Here is a 20446-nt window from a genome sequence, read left to right as displayed (position 1 = left end):
TGGCAAGTCAGCAGCATAATATCTGGCTCCAAACCTAGAGAACATGCTGGAAGGCGTGCGGAGAAAAGTGACCAAGATGATAAAGGGTCTGGAATCCAAGCCTTGTGAGGAATGGTTGAGCCTGGAGAAGAGAAGATTGCAGGGTAACATGATAGCCATCTTCAAGTATCTAAAGGGCTCTCAGACAGAAGATGAAGCAAGCTTATTTTCTGCTCCTCCAGAGGATAGGGCCTGAACCAATGGATTCAAATGACAAGAGAGGAGATTTTGACTAAACATTAGGAAGACGTTCTGACAGTAAAAGCTGTTTGAAAGTGGAACTGGCTCCCTCGGAAATGGTGGACTCTCCTTCATTGGAGGTTTTTAAACAGATGTTGGATGCCCACTTTTTACATACCTTTAGAATAATTAAGATCTCTTTTACTTTACAATAGAGTGTATAAACGTATCAATGATTGGGTGCTGCCGGTATATGATCACTTTCTAACTCACTGTTTAAAGGCAAGACACTATATTTTCCTTGTAATAAAACAATCTTTTGAGAGTTTTTTGGTGTGGAAAGTTCTTTATTGGGGATAAAGGTAAAAGGAACAACTGCGAAAGTTGCATTTTGGAGTCATCTGCATGATGATACATATGTGGGTTTCAGACATACATCATTACAGGAGAGGTTAAAAGAAAATCCAGATTGAGGGAGTGGAAAGTATGGGAAGGTGGTGATTTGGATGAGAACGTCATATGGACAAAAGAGAACAAATGGGGATACAGGAAGCTTGCTGTCCACGTTAAACAACAATATAGATGAGCCCATAGATTCAGACTGAGATTGAATTCATTATTACAATTTTTCAAGATATGTAATAATTATAATACCTTTATTGTCATTGTACAACCTGTGTACAATGAAATTAAATGAGCCTCCTCACCCCACCCAAACACTCAATCTCTTATCGAACAACACACCACCTCACAAGTCAATTTTGCTATGTTATTTTCCATTCAACAGCCTAACAGCCCACAGATAGAAGGTATTTTTTAGCCTGTTGGTATGGCTGATTATACTTCTATATCTCCTGCCTAAGGGTAGAAGATTAAATAGGTGATGACCGGGGTGTGAGTCATCCCTGAGAATTTTTCTCGCTCTCCTAAGGCAACGATCCCTTGCAATGTCATCTAGCAGACTCGAGGGACAGCCCATGATATCATGTGCTGTATCCACCACCCTCTGTAGAGACTTTCTGTCTGTGGCTGCCAGGCCAGCATACAACACTGTAATATGTGTCTAATTCAGAACATAATCTGAGGGGGGGAAACTACTTGGGGTTGAAGAAATACACAGCCGAACATGGTGGTTTTTTCCACGTATACCACAATAGTTCTCGATAAATGATTCATGAAATCTATAGATAGCAGTGGAAGAAGATTAGCAGGCAACATAAGAGATTAGGTCCACCTATCATTAACTCCTACTTATGTCCAGTAAAAGCTATATGATTTCACAGAACTTGCTAAAAGCAGCAATCAGCTATGCTTTACAAAGCAGGTGTTGTAAAAAGCCACCTGAGAGCTCTCTTCAAGCATCACACGGAAATCAGCATTCACACAGTGGAGAAAGGTATAAAATCAAAAATTCAATGGTTTGAATTAGATGCTTTTCTCCCCTTGTTAGCTGCTATTCACATAATGCCTTGCTGGTTATTCAGTGCGGTTGCTATTTGAGATACAAACAGTGGCTGCATTAGAAACCACACTTCCTTTGAATGTTTTCATTTGTTTATCACTAATAATTCTGCTGCTGTGTGAAGTGTTGCAGATTAATGGACAATCCTGCTCTCAAAATTCCAAATAACTTAAAGAGAACTGCAATGTTTCCAGTGAATAGGCCTGCACTGTGCATGGCATCTAAATAAACATGTTGGACAAAAAGATGTCTGTGCTAAGTATCTAATACTTAGTCTGCAATCATCCTTTTTGTGAACTGATTTCACACGGCAACTTACTTTTGGAAGACCTAATGTCACAGTGTACTTTTTAGTAGGGCTGTTCGTTGTTCAAAACTTCTTGTGAACATTTACTAGGATGCTAGAAAACACAGTTACCATTTCTCAGCATTCCTTCCCAAAATATTTGCTTCTTCATTTCAATTGCCCCCAGTTGCCTTGACTTCTATCACCATCACATACCGTCAACGACATCATCAAATAGCTAAAGCTGACTGGCTATGTAACATCTGATGCCATCACTTTTACACTGCAATGCCAGATTGTGTTAATCCAAAAATGGGGGAAGAAGAAACGGACAGTGTAAAATCTGGTACTGAAAATGTATAAAGCAGGGGAAACTATGAAACCTAAGGGCACCAGAAAACATTGTTTATTTGCACTAAGTGATTTTAATGAGAAATGCCCCTTCTGCCAGAAGCATTAGTTTTTATTTGAACATTGATTGCAGATTGGTAGGGAGCCTAACCTTTTATTTATTTATGTATGCAACAACCTACTGTGTTTGAGCAAAGGAAGGATAAGAGTGAAGGATAATGTAAGTTTTTAAGAAATAGTGCTATTGCAATTCCCACTTTTACCCCCACTCTCAATCTCTTTCCGTCTTCTGTATTTTGGAATGGTTAAAAAGCTTATATTGTCATGAGTTGGCTTTGATCTCTTTCTGTCAGCTGACAGCTTCTTGTTAATTTATGCCACATTTGCCTAAAGCCGAGATTGTCAACTCAGTGTGTGGCACTTCAGCCGCTCAGGTCCCATTAGGATGAATGAAAGATGCAGAAACCAAAGCTTTTTGAACCAAATGGAAACTGGAAGGAATGCAAATGATCAACTTATATTTATCCAGAGAGGTAAAGGTTCTGTGCACGCTGGCCATCAATTCACATTACGCTCCTCACAAATTGAATTCACTTTGATGGGACTGCAATGGCCAAAGGCTACTCCACATTATCAGCACCTTTGGATGATATAAGTGCAAAGGTTTACACTGGAAGTTTCTTTGGTAGATATAAATGCAATGATTTGCTTCAGATCCCTGCCAAGTGGTTTACATAATGCATGTCATAGCCTGAATTTTCCAGGCTTTTCATTCATTGTGAGCATACACACACAGTTGAGGTTATAATGCAGGCAAAGTTTCTGGCATAGGAGCCCAATCCTAGGGACCAAGGTCCCTTCGGCTTCCCCAATAAAATATTTGAGGGCACCCCCCCAAGTTGATGGGCACTGCAATTCAAATGTTGTGTGTGTCGTGTCTTGTGATCGATTATGTGGGGCGGTGCTCACCTGGGTCCCCCTAATATTTTACTCAAGTTGACACCCCTGGTTCCTGGTTTTATTATCACTGGCCACAATAGCTTCTCCTGAATCCAGAAACTATCACAGGGTTTGAAAAATATATACCGCTGGGATTGTTTTTGCTTTCTTCTCATCCATTAGTCTGAAATAACCTTAAAATGAGCACATATTTCCCAACCCCACCTTGAAAGAGGTGCTTAATGAAGATGCAGTCTTCCTTTCGTCTTCTTTTTACTAAATCTGTTTGGCTTGCCATTTTTTTGCCGCTGACATTCAAAACCTGCCCTCAGGGCTCACAACTTAAACCAAAATTGATGTGCTAGAGCAGGGAGGCGGGAAAGAAACGGGAGAGAGAAAAATAACAACCCAGGACTAAGCTAACTGGCATTCCCCTTGGGAAGTGCAGTGAATCAATACGGCACTGGGAGAAATGAAAGCATTGGAGTAGGGAAAGAAACGGCAGTCTTTAATAGATGAAGTAGATTATAGGAGCCCCAGTCGAAAGCATTTTCTTCACACTGGAGTCCCAAGGAGTTCTTCATTGCCCATTGAGTTCTCAGGGTTCTGTTGAAGTCAGAATTTCCTTTGCCATTGTATTCTGGTAAGAATGACTTGGGGTTTCACTTTTACAACACCCTGTTGTAAAAGCATCCCCAGCACCTCAGGTTCATAAAGTGCAAATGGCTACTTGCTTTGCAGGGGTTGAGGAATTCAAAAGAAGGGTGAACACATTATGTCAGAAATAGTAAACCCTCTTGCTTATATCATTCAGGCAAGGCCAAGGTAGAGTACTTAATGGCTGCTACAAATCTATATGTGAGCCCTCTCAGAGGAAGTGAATGAAAAGGAAGGAGTTGTTATTCCTGTGACAGGTCATTGCACTCTCTATAGTGAAGATGCATTAGACAAACTATCTGTTCTCCAGTTCTCAAGGGCCCCCAGATTGTTACAAGTCATTTTGGAGAGATTCACTCTCACCAGGGGGAAGTGCTGCTGTCACAACAGGTTGTTGCTTATGCCTTGCACACCCTTCTGTACTCAGAAATGAAAAGGAAGGATGACAACTCACAACAATACAGTTTAACAACCTAACAATTATGACAGTTAAAAGATCAATGAAAACAAAGAATGAAGTTCAAGTTCAAGCATACTTGCCTAAGCAAGTGCGTCTCCAGGAGCTGGAGGAATGCCCATACTGATGGAGCCTCTCATATTTCAGCAGGAAGGGCATTCCATAACATTGGTGCCACCAGTGAAAAATCCTCCTCACTTTTTACCAAAAGCCAATCATCATTGTCCTTGGGCAAAACTAACTGGGTTCCATTTGCTGATCATAATTTGCTTAGGCGATAGTGGAGAAGAAGACAGTTTTTCAGAGTTGGTCCAGAGTTGTTGAGAGCTTTATATGTAAGTAGTGGGATGTCTAAAGTGGCATTGTGGCTAATAGGCAACCACTGCAGAAGCTGTAATACTGGCTTGATACATGCCTGATAAGGAGCACTGTTCACAACCTGGGCCACAGCATTCTGCCCCAGCTGCAGCCTCCAGACCAACTGCAAGGAAAGCCCCATGTAGTCCAAATGTGAGGTTACTAATGTGTGTCACAATGGCCAAATTATCCCTCTCCATGAAAGGGTACAGTTGATACACCAGTCAAAGCGGGTGACAGTAGCTCTTAGACACAGAGGCTACCTAGACCTCCACAGGGGAAGATGGCTCCGAAGGTGGTTCCTCAGTTGTGAATCTCTGTCTTCAGAGAAAGGAAACTGGTTCTTTATTGCTATGCATTAAGAATTACAATAAAAAATACTGTGTGTGTGTGTGTGTGTGTGTGTGTGTGTGAGAGAGAGAGAGAGAGAGAGAGAGAGAGAGAGAAAGGCACTCCAAAGCTTGAAAGAAAGATATTGACAACAAAACTGAGGGATTTACAAAAGTTTAAGTACACAGCTTCTGTCATTTGGGACTGATTACTACAGTTGCTTCCAGAAAAACGTGTTTAACGAGCAATCAGACTGATCTGTTTGCCGAAAGATTAGACAGCTATTTAATGAGTGTTCTTCCTGATCTGTTTGTGAAGCGATTAGATGATGTTTGGTCAAAGCAAGTGCTAGCCCACACTTCCCAGTGCATTTCCACTTCTCTTTCCTTATCGCTAAAAGTCCAGTCTTTTGCCGAAGTGGGTTTGTTTTGCAAGACTGAATTTTCTGTTACGAATCCCACCTGAAAACAGTGAGAGTTTGGAAGTGTGTTCCAGTCCAACTTAAAGGATGGATGGAATCTGATTCTGTCTGTTCTGCTCGCAGAATGGCTTTTGCTTTCCAGTTAGAGGAAAATCAGGCCAATATCTTCTAGCATCTTGCTTGAAGGTTCTTGGTGGGTAATTACTCATCAGACTTCTCGCTCTGCAAATTCTATCTCATCTCCTCTTTTGTTTTTGTCTGCAGTGCCTTTTCACTCATAAATTGAGACCCTGTTGTTTTATTCAACAGAGTTTGGCTTCATATTGTTTAATAGAGAGCACCCTATGCTGGTTCCCATTGATTTATTGCCCCCTCCATGCAGATTAGTCTGTTGTAAATATATTTCCTCTCATTTCAAGAAAAGAAAATCTGTGTTTCAAAAATGACAAGTGCTATGCGCTTTACCCTGCAATGCATTATGTTTTGACTAAGCGAATCTTCTGTCCAAAAGCCCATATTATTGTGATGGATAACAACACTGTATATTTCACAAGAGAAAGGCGACCAGACTGACTGACTCAATTTATGGCGAAGAGGCAGGAGTAAACAATAAGGAGTGTTCTTTTATGTAAGTGTCACATCGTAAAAAGAGAAATTACTCTATGCAACTTTTCAAATGACGACATGGTAGTAGGTCTCAACATACTTAGAAGCCACCCTAGATTTCTTCTTGGTTGAAGTTAGCAAGTAGTATTTTAAAGGCAATGGGGAAAAGTAAGAAGAGTAAATATTTACTCATACCCCAGATCTTTCCCATGTTAAAGGTAAAGGGACCCCTGACCATTAGGTCCAGTCATGACCGACTCTGGGGTTGCGGTGCTCATTTCGCTTTATTGGTCAAGGGAGCCTGCGTACAGCTTCCGGGTCTTGTGGCCAGCATGACTAAGCCGCTTCTGGTGAACCAGAGCAGCACACGGAAATGCCGTTTAACTTCCTGCTGGAGGTAATCTACTTGCACTTGACGTGCTTGAGCAGGGACTGAGCAACGGGAGCTCACCCCGTTGCGGGGATTCGAACTGCCAACCTTCTGATCGGCAAGTCCTAGGCTCTGTGGTTTAACCCACAGTGCCACCCGTGCCCCTCTTTCCCATGTTACATGGTGACAAAATCAATTTCTAATAAGAAGGAAGGAAATACTTAAAGGATATTGGTCACTTGCATATGTTTTAAATACTGTGGCTAGATGCTGGTGGGAGATACTTTGAGGGCTGCTGCCTTTAGTAGCAATATTCTTGCTTTTTCAAGAAAAAGACTGATGTGCATCAGGTGAAAACAGGCGGGTACACAGCAGACATGAACAGTCAAAGACAGGAGTGTGGGTCGAACAAGAACACCACTTTATTCATTGTGGTACATTGAGGATTCAGAAGAAAATAGGGAGGATAAATTACCCTCCAACACATCCTAAAGTGCTCAGACATTTAGTATTTGTTTTATTTTATGTGCTTATATACTGCTTTTTGTCACAAGTGACCTCATAGTGCTTTGCACCATGGTCTTCTTATGTTAAGTTTTATGATGGTGCTTCAGTTCTTGCATGTAGAATTTCTAAGAATTGTTAGCTGCTTTTGAGGAATATTCACCCTGTTTATTTTGAATGTAATTTAAATTGGTGAATGAGGGCCAATTAATTGAAAGGAATTAATTTGGGACAGGATCTCAGTGGGAAATTAATTGGGGTAAATTAACTGACAAGGAACAACTTATTTGGGTGATCCAAGGTGATGTACAAACTAGTTGAAGAATTGCTACTGGACTACACTAAGGACTCAGCTACATTAGTAAAAAAAACAATGTTTTGAATGCGTTATAAAGATGCAACACCAGATGGTGCAGGAGAGCAAAAGAAATTCTTTGCTGTTTCCCATAGCATGTTTCTCTCTCTTTTTATAACGATGACTTGTTTATAGAGGTTTCCCCCCTGTGTGTAGATCCACCCTCAGACTATAAATAAGTACCCAGGCCTATGAGGTAAAAGAGTAGATGCAAATTTAGCAATGATTACTAGAATTTATTTAATTTCTAATTTTCCACCTATGCTTATACATTCCTTTTTCATTTTTGTTTTTGGTACATATCTTCATTTTTTGGGGCAATGTGTAAGCTGCTAGTTTACAGTCACCTTCAGCCCACACAGGGCACAAAACATAGGCCCTAAGGGCTGTTACTACTCTTTCACCGCTTTGTTCACATACTGGTAGAACAGGTGCCTCAGGCCCTCTAAACTATACCTCACCTCCCACCGCTACCTCCCTCGCTTTAGTCTCTACACACCTCACAGGCCCAAGAACTGCAAATGAGGCCAATGGAGACAGGACGTAGGGCTTATGTAGCTCCAGCTTGTCCCACCACTTTGACTGTTGGGCTGGCATGGTTGACATCTACAGGTCCTGCCCCCATCTGTGACCGGGTAAAACTTTGTTTTCCCTGTTGCTTTGGAAGGTGGAAGATGGAGCTGTATTGTAGCTTCCTGATTATTTTGTAAGCCGGCGAGTTTCATTTTAAAACACGCTCGGTTATATTTGCAGCATATTACAGAAGTGGGGCTTGAGTCTGAGCTAAACGAAAGTGATGCCAGAAATTGGATCTCAGCAAGAAATGCAGCCAGTTGCTTGGAACATGCACCTTCATTTCCTATGGATGTCACATAGATAAACATCCCTGGACAGATTAGGCATTATTTACCCTTGCTTTTCTCACCACCCCCCACCCGCCGCCCACTACATATGTGTAAATGTATTCCTTCTGGGTTCCGTTCTTTATCTCATTAATGCAATTGGAGCATGTAACTCCAATTAGCCTTAATGGCAGGTGCTTGTGGGGCCTTAAGGGAAGATGATACTCCTGCTAATTTAATTCCTTTCTGGCACAGAGGAGCTAGCTTTATTATGGTAGGGGAAGTTGCAGGAGCGTCTGGCTGCCTTCACGAGCAAATAATATCATCTAGACAGTGCTGCAAAGAAAAGGAGAGCAGTATAAGCAGAGAGTTATGTAGGTGATGTAAACAACAACAACAACCCTGTGTTTATTTCTAACCTGGGGACAGCATATCATGTTTAAGAATCAGGAAAGAGGAAGATGCATTGTCTCTTTTAGGAATCGTTAAGATTTACTACACAAGAGCTGAAGAAGTTCCTTGAGGCAACCTTCTTCTGATGACCTCCTGCGTGTGATAGTTCATGTTCTGAACAGTGGGGTAGGAAAAGGCATTCTTTTTAATGATCTTATTTCAAAGAGAGGAGTATGTATGACTACAGAGAGAGTAGGGGGGAAGCATTCTTACAGAAGTTTTAGGATGTCTATTTTTTAAAGGAATATGTGTTGGTGTGATCTTTGGTTTTGCCCTTTCTGACCTTTAGCCGATGAGGACAGAGAGAGTTGTATTAGGCGATTGTTGCTTGCTGGAGGCACTCTCTCTGGAAAAGGTGTAAAGGTAAAGGACTCCTGGACTGTTAAGTTCAGTCAAAGGCAACTATTGGGTGCAGCGCTCATCTCGCTTCAGGCCGAGCGAGCTGCTGTTTGTCTGCAGACAGCTTTCCGAGTCATGTGGCTAGCATGACTAAACCACTTCTGGTGCAACAGAACACCGTGACGAGTGCTAGAGCGCATAGAAACGCCGTTTACCTTCCTGCCTCAGCCATACCTATTTATCTATTTGTCCTGGTATGCTTTCAAACTACTAGGTTGGCAGGAACTGGGACAGAGCAAAGGGAGCTCACCCTGTTGCACAGATTTGAACCTTCCGATCTTCTGATCGGCAAGCCCAAGTGGCTCAGTGGTTTAGACCACAGTGCCAAGACCCTGGAAGTGACTGAACTATTGTGCTTAAGAGAAATATGAAAGGGTTATAGGGTGAAATAATACTCCTTCTATCCAAATCCTACTTTCTTCCTAGGGTTACCAGCTCTACTCCCCCACCAGGTTCTCTTTTATTCTTATAGTTGCTCGTTTGGCAGAGAAATCAGAAGATAGATGCCGTAGATGATATATAGATAGATGATAGATGATAGATAGATAGATAGATAGATAGATAGATAGATGATAGATTGTTGGTTTTCTTTCTTGCAACAAATATCCATCACCATTACTAAACATTCATTTTCCAATTTCCCCTCTCCCTGTTGACTTCCCTCAACCTCCATTTCTGGTTTGTTACATCAAATGGTACAATCTACTGTTTATATATGATACTATGTTTTCCCTTTGTTATATTTCTTGTTCCCTGTAAATAAAATTGTAAATGTTTATTTAAATCCTGCCGGTGTGTCCATGTTTTTTGTTGTTTCTGCAAATGTTGTAAAGGGTTCCCATTCTTTTTCAAAGTCACTATTGTCCTTTTCACGCATCTTGTCCATTAATTTTGCTAACTCTGCATAGTTCATCAACTTTTCTTGCCATTGTTCTTTGGATGGTACTTCTCCGATCTTCCAATTTTGTGCTATTTACATTCTTGCTGCTGTTGTAGCAGAGAAATCAGAAGTTCTAATAGAAACAGCCATCTCTTTGGTCTCTAACTGCCTGTCCTCAGATAGAAATCTCAGCACATGGGACATATTTCTTGTAATCAAGAAATATTTCTTGTAAACATTGCATATGTCAATATGACATCATTGTAATGATTACTCATATTTCTTGCATGAATGCTACAAAAACGGCCACTCACATCAGTGTCAGTTGAAGTGACAATTAGTTCTACAAGTGCAACTTTCCCTGGTCCTTACCTGCCTGCAGTTATAGTCAAGATGGAGACTGACAGTCAAGATGTGGCCATTTGAAGGCAAAATGAGCTGGAGCTCCCTGGTTACAGAGTTGAAACCATTATAGTATCTTCCTCCAAGTGGAATCAGTTCAAATGGCTGAAATCCATATTAGGTATAAACTTTCCAATGTGATAGTTTACTTCCACTTAAAAATCTGCTGTGCCTTGGATTTCCAGTGGGGACACAATCCTGGGTGACTGCCTGGAACCCCCTGGAATCTTTCTGCCTCTCGGCAGAGATTGAGATGGCGTGTAACAATATTTTGAAGTCCTTTCTCTTTGGAAAGACATTTGATATGGCCTGAAATGCAATTTTATACTGTGCTGATCTTATAGGATCTTACTCCAGCCTAATTTTTTTTATTGCTTGGTAAACTGCCTTGGGTCTATGTTTTAGAGCAGGGGAAGGAAAACCTTTTAAGTCCAAGCACTGCAGGCCCTTGTGAGGAATTTTCCAGTGTGCCAAATGATAGTGGTGGGTGAGGACACATACAAAAACACAAACACCCCTCCATCCTGGTAAGAGGCATTAACACAATTCAAGGACACATTCTGACCAGGCCCAAGCACTCCAGAAATATGTGGAGCAGGACCAGAGAAAGTGTATGTCCTATGGAGGGCTGGTGTCCTAGGAAAGTGCCAAGGGCCAGATAAGGAAGCCTGGAGGGCAACATACACACCCACAAGGTTTCCCACCCTGTTTTAGGACAATGAAAGTATGACATGCAAAAATGTAGTAATAAATGAACAATATTAATATAGTTAATTCAAAATGGAAGGTGGTAGTTGACCTAACATCTGCACCGTGAGATTATTTCATGCTGTGCCAGTGACCTAAATCTTAAATCCTTCTTCCAGAAGCAGCTCAGTTCCTCCTTCACAATTTGCCTCTTTGTGAAGTGTGTGTCCAGGATAGCAGTAAATCCCAACAGAACCCTTTATCTTGGGCCAGCTAAGGGTGAGTTCACTCACTATCTTAATCATATGGTATAATTTCACTTACGGTCTGCTAACCTGAATATGTGGAAATGCTAGCATCTGTCTCCACATGGTGAGTCACCACAGATCATTGCCTCTTGCAACCTCAGGCACATTATCCAGTTGGGAACCAAGATATGAAGTGATAAGAAGCAATGATCCATGTAGACTCACCAGGTAATGATTGATGTTAGTAGCTTGACTATGTGAGTTAGCTGTAAGCCTGTCACCTCAGAGAAATTCAGAGATTGGAATATGAATATGCTAATAAAGAGACACTGTGATCTAGGGATAGAATCCTCTGAATGCAAACTTCAAGTATACATAGAAGCAGTTGGAAACTGGAAGTTCATACTCTGATGCTGACACTGAGGTATTCTGTCAGTTCACTCTTTTTCCCTCAGATATCAGCCCTTCACTCACTTCCATCCAAACTTCTTGAAAAAGCATAGGGCCAAACATGCATATTTGGACTTGGGGAATGGGCAGCTGTGGCAGGGACAATGTGGAACAGATAAGTAGTGGGCAAAGAAAGGGTTAAGCACCCATCACTGCTTCTCCTTATATAACCCCTTCCCTCCAGAGTGGCTTTGTCTGAGGCAACTTTATTGAAGACCTGTGTACACTGTAGCTGGTGGGTAGGGGAGTGCAGGAGCAGGCAGGAAACCTCAAGCAAGTTGGTTCCTTCCTTTGCTCTGTGTCCAACTAGTCTCTGGCACAATCTGAAAGAAAATCAAAATTACATACACCAACATTAGAGGCTGGGTAGGTTGGTCATCCTTTTATGTTCCTGGAGTGGACCAGACTCCCAAATACTTCTCTCTGGCTGCTTCAGAAGCCCCACCTATTTGGAGCCAAACAATATGGCTGATTGGCACCCAGCTCCACTCACAGACTCCTCTCTTTGCCCAGCTATGAGGAGCCTTGCCCTGGGCAGATGCTTCCTTAAGCTTCCTGCCCTTTCCTCTACGGCCACACTGGCCCACAATGACTGCTCCTAATAAGCTGAAAACAGGGGGGTAGCACTTTAGTGAATTACTTCCAAAACATACTGATGGATGGGATCTCAGAATCAAGTGTTAGCAGCCTTCCTTCTAACATGAACTGTTCATCTATGCTCTGAGACTCTTTCCCCTGATTTCGTAAATATGGACATATCAGCAAAATAGTCCATTAGCTCAGGAAGGGGAGCCCTTTTGATTTAAAACACAAATCTTAACAAAACAGAATTCCTATTTTGCATGCTGCTCAGCGCTGAAGGATAGGTTGTTTGTTTCAAATTCTCATGGAAACAGCTGGAGCCATCTCAATGGAAATCTCCACTGAATGAGATTGAATTCAGATCATTTCCTTACTTCAAAAGAAAGTCTCTGCTTGCTCTGCAATGTTGTTCATTACATCGAAGAGGCCCATTCAGGCCCTGGGCAGAGAATCGACCAACTCTTGAAATAAGGGTGGATAAATTAAACCTCTAAACCATATGTACTTAAGAGTCTAATTTCACGATTAAGTAAATCCTGTTGCAAGTATCATTGCCTACATCATAACACAATGAAATGGAAGTGGGAACATTTTAATGTGTTACACAGAAGCTCAAAGGAACAGATTAATCCAACAATAACCAACTACAGCATTTCTTGAAGTAAGCCTATTCATTTGGAGCAGCTGGCAAATTAGGATTGTTTCAAAAGGTGTTAGGGGACAGAGCTCTGTTGGCAATTTTAATATGGCATAAACTTTCATTTAGGTGGTTAGGGAGCTTGAAGAGTATTCAATTCAGAAGCAAGTGTTAGTTATGCACAATATATCAAATGCAGAACAGTTATTTTCCTTTTTTACATAGTTCCATGCATTTCAAATCTTGCCTGTACTCAGTTTTGGAAACAGATGAAAATACCGCTTAATTGCTTTTTTTTTTTTTAATCCTCCTTTCTATCCACATTCCAGTAACTCAGCTTCTCTGCAGTTACAAAAAGAGAAGGTAGGTGCCATACTGAAGGTCTCCTAAAATTCACTGCCTTTAAACCACACAGCTAATGAAGCTTTAACCATGACTGACCTAAGGGTCAAATTGAAATACCTTCAACGGTATTTAGTTTATTTCCTGGATGTTTGGTTTGTTGGGTGGTTTTTTTAATGGATCTGCAGAAGTTCTGTTATGCTTCAACAAAATGAAAATTCAAGTAGAGAGCATTTGGGCACATGCAAACAGATCCATCTCAAAATCCTTTTGTAAGTTTGGACCTATGTGCTCTGCCCCAGACCTTCCATGTTGAGTGTGAAGGTCTGAGGGCCACTTGTTTATGTACTTGATTGTACCTGCTTAGAACCAGTCAGGGACCCTGCATTATCATTGTTCTTGATTGCATGGAGGCTTCTCACTACATTCACTTGAGGACACTAAGAAGCCCATCAGTCTTTCTTATTTAACATAGGAACATTGGGGCAGGAACCTATTAAGGCCAGCATGTGCATAAAGACTTTGCAAGTGTGGTAAGACATATGCCTGCCCCCAAACTCTGTTTAAATTCCCTGTACAGGCTTAATGACCAAGCTAGGCTAGAGTCCGCAGACTAAAGTAGAAAACCAATACAGAAATTATCACTCACCCAGTCTCCTCATGCCACTTCTCCCACAAAAACGGTCTCCTTCCAGTTACATTTTGCCCCATAAGGGAAAATCTAATAGTGCATTATCTTTTATCATGTTATTCAAAGCAACCACTGGGGTTGGCTTTTACTAGTGCATGTAAAGAGTTCACTAAGTGCATGTGGATGTATGTCTTTGAAAAAGTTGTGTCCTGCCCTTTCTCTAAGGAGTTCAGTATAGGAAATTCCCAGGCAGTCTCTCGCTTAGGTATTGCTAAGATCGAGATTAATTTACTGAAAGGATGGAATTCCTTTGGTACCTGCAGACCATGTTCCAAATGCCCTTACAACACATCAAGAACTGGTAAGCAGTGTTTAACGCATGGAATTAACATTAGCTGTATTGCAGTCAGAAATGAAAGGGCCTTTTCAGATTGAAATCAGACAACACAGGGAATGCTAAAAAGTGCTGTTACTATGTTTGCTTGGGGCATGCATCTGCAGACTGCTTCGCCATAGTCCGGGGTAAACTCTTTGGGAGCAGAAATGACTAGAGCAATGTATCTCAGATTTGTGCTAGGGGAACCATTCCCAGCTGCAACCTTGTCTCTGTCCCGGAGAATAGGCTGGTATTTTTCCAGTAGGGCTGGCCTAAACTAACCAAAATTCCAAAAGGACCCAAGCATGGGTAGTTTATGGATTGTATATTCTAGGTAGTTGGGTGCCCATGCAAGGTATTCAATGGAGAAATGGAGATGATATCACAGCTTTCAAAAAAATGAAAATATATAACGAAAGAGCAGTTAAATGGTTGTCTCTTGAAGATGTCCCAAATCTTTCCTTTTGGGTCTTTCTTCCCCTCCTATGCCCTTTCCCCTGAGTCCTCTTCTGAGTCTTCTTTGCCTCCCTACACCTTTCTTCCTCCTCAAAAGTTTTGTGCACTCAAAAGTTTTTGCACCCCTGAATCATTATCCTCTTCTACAGGGCCCTCAAGAGGCCATAATTAAAGATCAGTAATCATTCTCGTTCTCATCTTTAAATCTGCTCTGCTTTTTGAAGGCCTTCTACAATTCCCTCTCCACCCAACTTCCCCTCAGTGCCCCATGTAATCTCAGGGGACTTGTTACTTGTCTGCATGTCTGGTTATGTGAGGAATGTGTTCCAAGAACCGTCATGTAAACTGCAGCTTGGTAGGATTTCTGAATTACATCATAAGTGAGTTGGTTAGAAATATTTCACATCTATGAACCCCTACAAATTGCTCCAAGTTATTCACCCAGGCATTTGATCAGGGCAAAATGTGATCAAAACTGGCAATGAGGGATTGTATATTTACTCTCTTGAAAGTGTAGCACAATAGTGACATGGACAGAAAGAGGCTTTTTTCCAACATGAGGGAACATTCAAACATCTGTCCCTACCTGCAATCTGAAGCAGTAACGTTTAATGCCAGTTTTAATATGGATGTTCTGAAGTGTGTTGTTTGGCTATAAGTCATTTACGGGGAACCTGTGGCCATCTAGGAATTGTTAGACTCCCATGGTTCCTGACTGTTGGCCAGCCTATTGGGGCTAATGGAATTTAGCAGTGGCAGATGGTCATCACTTGACCTACTGGGGCAGCTAAGTTGAGATGGAGCCGAAGGGAATATCCTAGGTGAAGGTAACGGGTTCTCATTTCTTCCTCATCCTATTTCCTTACAAGTATACTCTTGATTCAAGCACAACAATGGTGCAGTTACTTAGCATCAGACTTATTGATGGGGAACCTCTGGGCCACTAGGTCTTTTCGAGCAACCCACACCCACCTTTCCTGGACCCAACACCATATATCACATCAGACACAGGAAAATTCAAACAGTGGACAAATGGAAGGAGAATGTGAAGTCCTCTCAGAGTATTTGCAACCCTCTTTGAGGTGTTGTGAAAGGTACCAAACTAATGACTCAAAGTGCTGGCTTGGAAAAAAATGCACAGAGAAGCAAATATGTTTTCCTTACTTTCCTCTGACCAGGATGTGGCCATTCGCTCTACTTCAGAGCTGTGATTATTATGGCATCAAGGTAAGCACTGTGACAAATTTTAATGAGCTGGCTTAATATTCTTGTAACTCATTAACCTACTCCAGAATTGCCAATATAACCTTTGACTCTCAAATGTTTGAATGACCAGCACATTATTCTGCCACTTTTAAAACATTTTAAGTAGGATACATGTTTATACAGAAATTAATAGTGCAAGTTAATTATTTGATAGTAAGAAGTGGACAATATATATAAGTACCACTGATTTTAAAAAATATGCATAAAAATGGAATGTCTTCATCTACAAAAGAGTTGTGGTTCTTCTGATTCAATCTGCAGAGCAACATCTTAGCTGTATTTGATCATACTGCCTCTCTTTTAAAATACTACTTTTCCCCAAAGCTAATTTGTGCAAAATCTTAAAGGCGTCATTTTGGCAACTCCCCAGGTGACTATGAAGACCCCGTCAAAACAGGGGACTTGTCATATGGCTTATTTCAGAGTGACACAGTATGCATTTTAAATTCTGGGAATCAGCATTCAAGCTCTTGGCTAGCTAATGTAGGTGTGACGATATAATGGAGGGAAAGGATCATATTATTTTCAAGTTGTCGAAGTGGCAGGTTAGCTTGTGAAACCTGGGAATGGCTGTTAAGGGAAAGCAGGCACACTGACCTATGGTGTGTGAACTAATAATAATGCTCAGATGGGGGGTGGAAGAGAAATTCCTTTCAGGTTGCATTTAAAGGCAAATGTACCTAAGTTATACTTTCCGGAAAAATCAACAGACTGATGAGCAGCCAGTGATTTCATATTTGCATTTCTCTGAATTTTGCAAATAATGTGTACCAAAAAATTAAATTCATAAAATTCATACACTGCTTGATGGTTTAAAAAAGACCTCAATGAGGTTTACAAATAGATGGAACAATAAAATTGAGAAAAATCCACAACCATACAAAAGCTAAAATACTAAAATATTAAAATGACCTCAACTTTCTAAGCATCTGGGTAGGCTTGTCTAAACAAAAATATTTTGAGCAGGCATAAAAATACGTATGCTAGAGGAAAGCATGCATACAAATACATATAAATTAATGAAAATAACACACAAACATTTCCTAGCAAAGACATATATATTAGGCACAAATGATTTTTTTATTAAAATGCTGACCCATTTTCATGAGGACTGGTCTCCTGAGAGAGGCATGCTTGTGGTTCGAGGACCCGACCCCCGCGAAGTGAAATGAAGACACAAGGACAAGTGATATAAGGTTGATGGGCTAGAAAAGGCCACAACTTTATTGATTACAGCAATGAAAAGGTATTGGCTTAGGCATTGGATCGAAAAAGTGGGTTTATTCACCAGTAGGTGGAGCCTGTTGATGCTAATCCAACTATAGGCTCACCCCTGCTGTCACCGAGGGTCGTGCCATGGCCTCCCGCCAAGCAGGCATCGGACAGAATACACGACCGCCAGATTCCTTTAACGGAATACCCCTAAAAATTGAAGGCATAGGCGATGGCCACACCTAGCACTTCGACACACAACACATTATTCCAATGCCTAACCTACCCACCAATACCACAAAAGTTGTGACGATTGCTACGAGGTAGGCGAAAAAACCAAAAAGCCTAATGCCAAATGGAAAAACTCCTACCAGGCCCCCCGGGCAACCAGGGTGACCAACCTAAGGTCCATAGCAAGGCCAATGACCTAAGCCCTAACTAAAAGGGAGTGGAGGGTGGGTGACTTGCGATGGGACGACGATGAGGAATGAGGCCAGGGAGAGGCTGGCACTGCAGCAAAAGGCTGCTGAACACGCCCCCTCCACGGCACCTGGTTGGGTGGCCATCGGGGGGGCGTGAGCGCCAGCCAGGTGAGCTGGAGGCAGGGGGCAACGCCCCCTGCTGGGCGGTGCTCGGGCTCCCGCCCACAACCACTCCCCTCTCTTTCAGGGAGGAGAGTCTTTCCCATGTTAGGGTGAGAATGAAAGACTGGAATCTCTGCATAAGGAAAAGATAGTTGGTTAACAAGGAGTAATTTACTACAGTTAACTTGCAACCAGTTGGTGAGTCAGTCAACTGTCTTCTTTATCACTGTTGAGGAGAATTTTCCTTCTGGGTTTGATCAGATTCTGGCTACTAGTAAAAATTATGCCACTACGTGACTTAACAAATGCTGGCATATGCGTCACAAAAATATCACATAGTTCTGATTACCATCATGAGTTTGGTCAGGCACTTGGTGATATGGGACTATACATGGATTTTAAAAACGAGTTAATAAAATTTACGCAGATGGATATGCAGATGGGTACATAAAATTCACTCTAACGGTACACTCCTATGCATGTTTACTCACAAACGAGCACCACTGAATTCAGTGGGATTTACTCCCAGGTAAGCATGTGTAGGATTTCAGGCTTAATAAATCAAGAGGAAAAAGGATTGCAGTAATTATTCATAAGCTTTAATGGACTCAGAATCCATTACCTTAGCTAATGAAAGCCTCTTGTGTATCATAGGAGGCAATTCAGAGAAGACATCTGTTCAGTGTTTAGTTGTGGTTAAACAAGAAAATTATCTTATACTCATCCAAAATTAGGAGAGAGAATAATGGAATGCAGTACCATGATACTGTGATATAAGAAAATAGTGTGTGTCAGGTTGGATTCTCTGCATAAAAAATGTCTTGATGACATAGGAAGAGGATCCAGAGAGGGCTCTTGACCTCCCTTTGCCCTAAACTTCCTCTCTGAAATTTAGAAAGAGACTGTAGAGAAAAATGCAGCCAGGAAAGGCAGAGTGTTGTGTGTAATATGGTGGGGTTTTTTATTGGGATGGCTTGTTTTTTAAATGTTTTGGCTACAGTTTCCACTTATTTGAAAGTTACTTCTATTTTTATAATTGGAAGAGAGGGAAATGATGTGAAATATGAGCGAGTCAGAAAGAAAGCTAGCTAGTGATTACCTCACAGCATTCCAAGACAAAGCCAACTGAGTTTTGATTTTGATTTCTGCTGTACTCTAACCTGTAGTGAGGAGAGAAGATCTGCCTCCTGCTGCTTTGCACAGTGAGGGGGTAGAAAAGGTGCTACGGTTTAATGACAAGAGGGAGTCTTGTGCAACTTTCTCCTCCTAAGTAAACTCAAGTGCAAGAAGCAAATTCTCTTGTCAGTTTAGCCAAGATATGTATGTGCCTTCTGATATCTTGCAATTTTTATTCTTGTTCTTTTCTCTTCAGGTGGTTCTGTTTTCACTGGGCCACCTTGTACAATGCTGTCAAAATACAGAACTGACCTCCATTTAGCTCTTTCTTGAGGTCAATATTTTTTCTGACTACAGCACTGAAATATTCCATCTCTCTTTTACAAATATCTTTGGATGGATTCACTCCTGAGATCTATTACTGGTAGTGAGAACCTGGTATGGACTGTATGACTCCTTACCTTTACTTTTAGTTGGCAAAAACGGCAGAGAAGAAAGGAATGATAAGTTTTGGATAAGTCATTAGGTTGAGGTCTACTAACAAACTGTTCCTTGTACAACACAGCATAGGGTATATTCTTGTATTGAGCATGCAAGCTAACACAACAGAAATCCAAGACCCTGATCCACCACACTGTGTCCCAAATTTAAAGTGATGATGATGATGATGTTCCTGCCCAGTTCTTATTGGCTGCATTGGGGTCTGCTGGTGGGGGTACCTCTCTGAGAATCTCTTCTGCTTCTGTAAAAGGTGCAGCAGGGTAGACGCTGCTGCTGTCAGCATCACCTTCGCTGCTCCAATGGAACTCCAGTGGAATTCCCTGGAATGGGGCAAGGAAGATCACAGAGTTGGACCCAACAAGGAAACTGCTGGATCCTAGCCAGCCCCGGTACAAGCAGTGGGTCTGATTCAGCCCTCTCTGCTGCACCAGCCTATAACTATAGGACTGCCATATGTCCAGATTTCCCTGGAAATTACCGGGATTTCAAAGGCAGAATTGACTCCTGGGGGGGGGGAGGGATTTCCAAAAGGCTGTGCTTTGTCCTGGATCTTAGGCAATTGAAAAATTGTGCTTTTTGGAATTTTACTAAAAAATGCTAGCAGTAAGGACTATTTCCTCTGGCATCATGAACTGTTTTCTTTCAGAACTGACAATATAATTTCATATTCTGTTGGCATGTTACAGTCTGAGATAGTGAAAGCTAAATCAAAAGTAACTATGTTGTGCATTCTTTTTATTATTAACATCAAATTGGGTGACAACAATAAACTTCATATTGTTTCAGACCTATTTTTCATATCCTTAGGTTTTTTTCTTTTTAATTTCTCATATAGTAAGGTTTAATTGGAATTTGATTCCTATGAAGGTATTATTTCATGTAACCATTCCATATGTTCTAAATAGTTTTGTGACTGATTTACTACCAGTGCAAAAACTCTATTCTTCCTCTGCCTAGAGAATGGTTGATGAAATCTCTGTGGAAATGGACAAATTAACCAACATAATTCATCCAAGAACTTGATATTCTTGATCAATGAGCTGTGCACAAAAATGGTGCCTATTTATC

The sequence above is a fragment of the Podarcis raffonei genome, chromosome 1, assembly GCF_027172205.1.
Source record: "Podarcis raffonei isolate rPodRaf1 chromosome 1, rPodRaf1.pri, whole genome shotgun sequence".
In the NCBI taxonomy this organism is placed as follows: domain Eukaryota; kingdom Metazoa; phylum Chordata; class Lepidosauria; order Squamata; family Lacertidae; genus Podarcis; species Podarcis raffonei.
The sequence above is the reverse complement of the archived record's forward strand: the minus strand, read 5'-3'. Positions refer to the sequence as shown.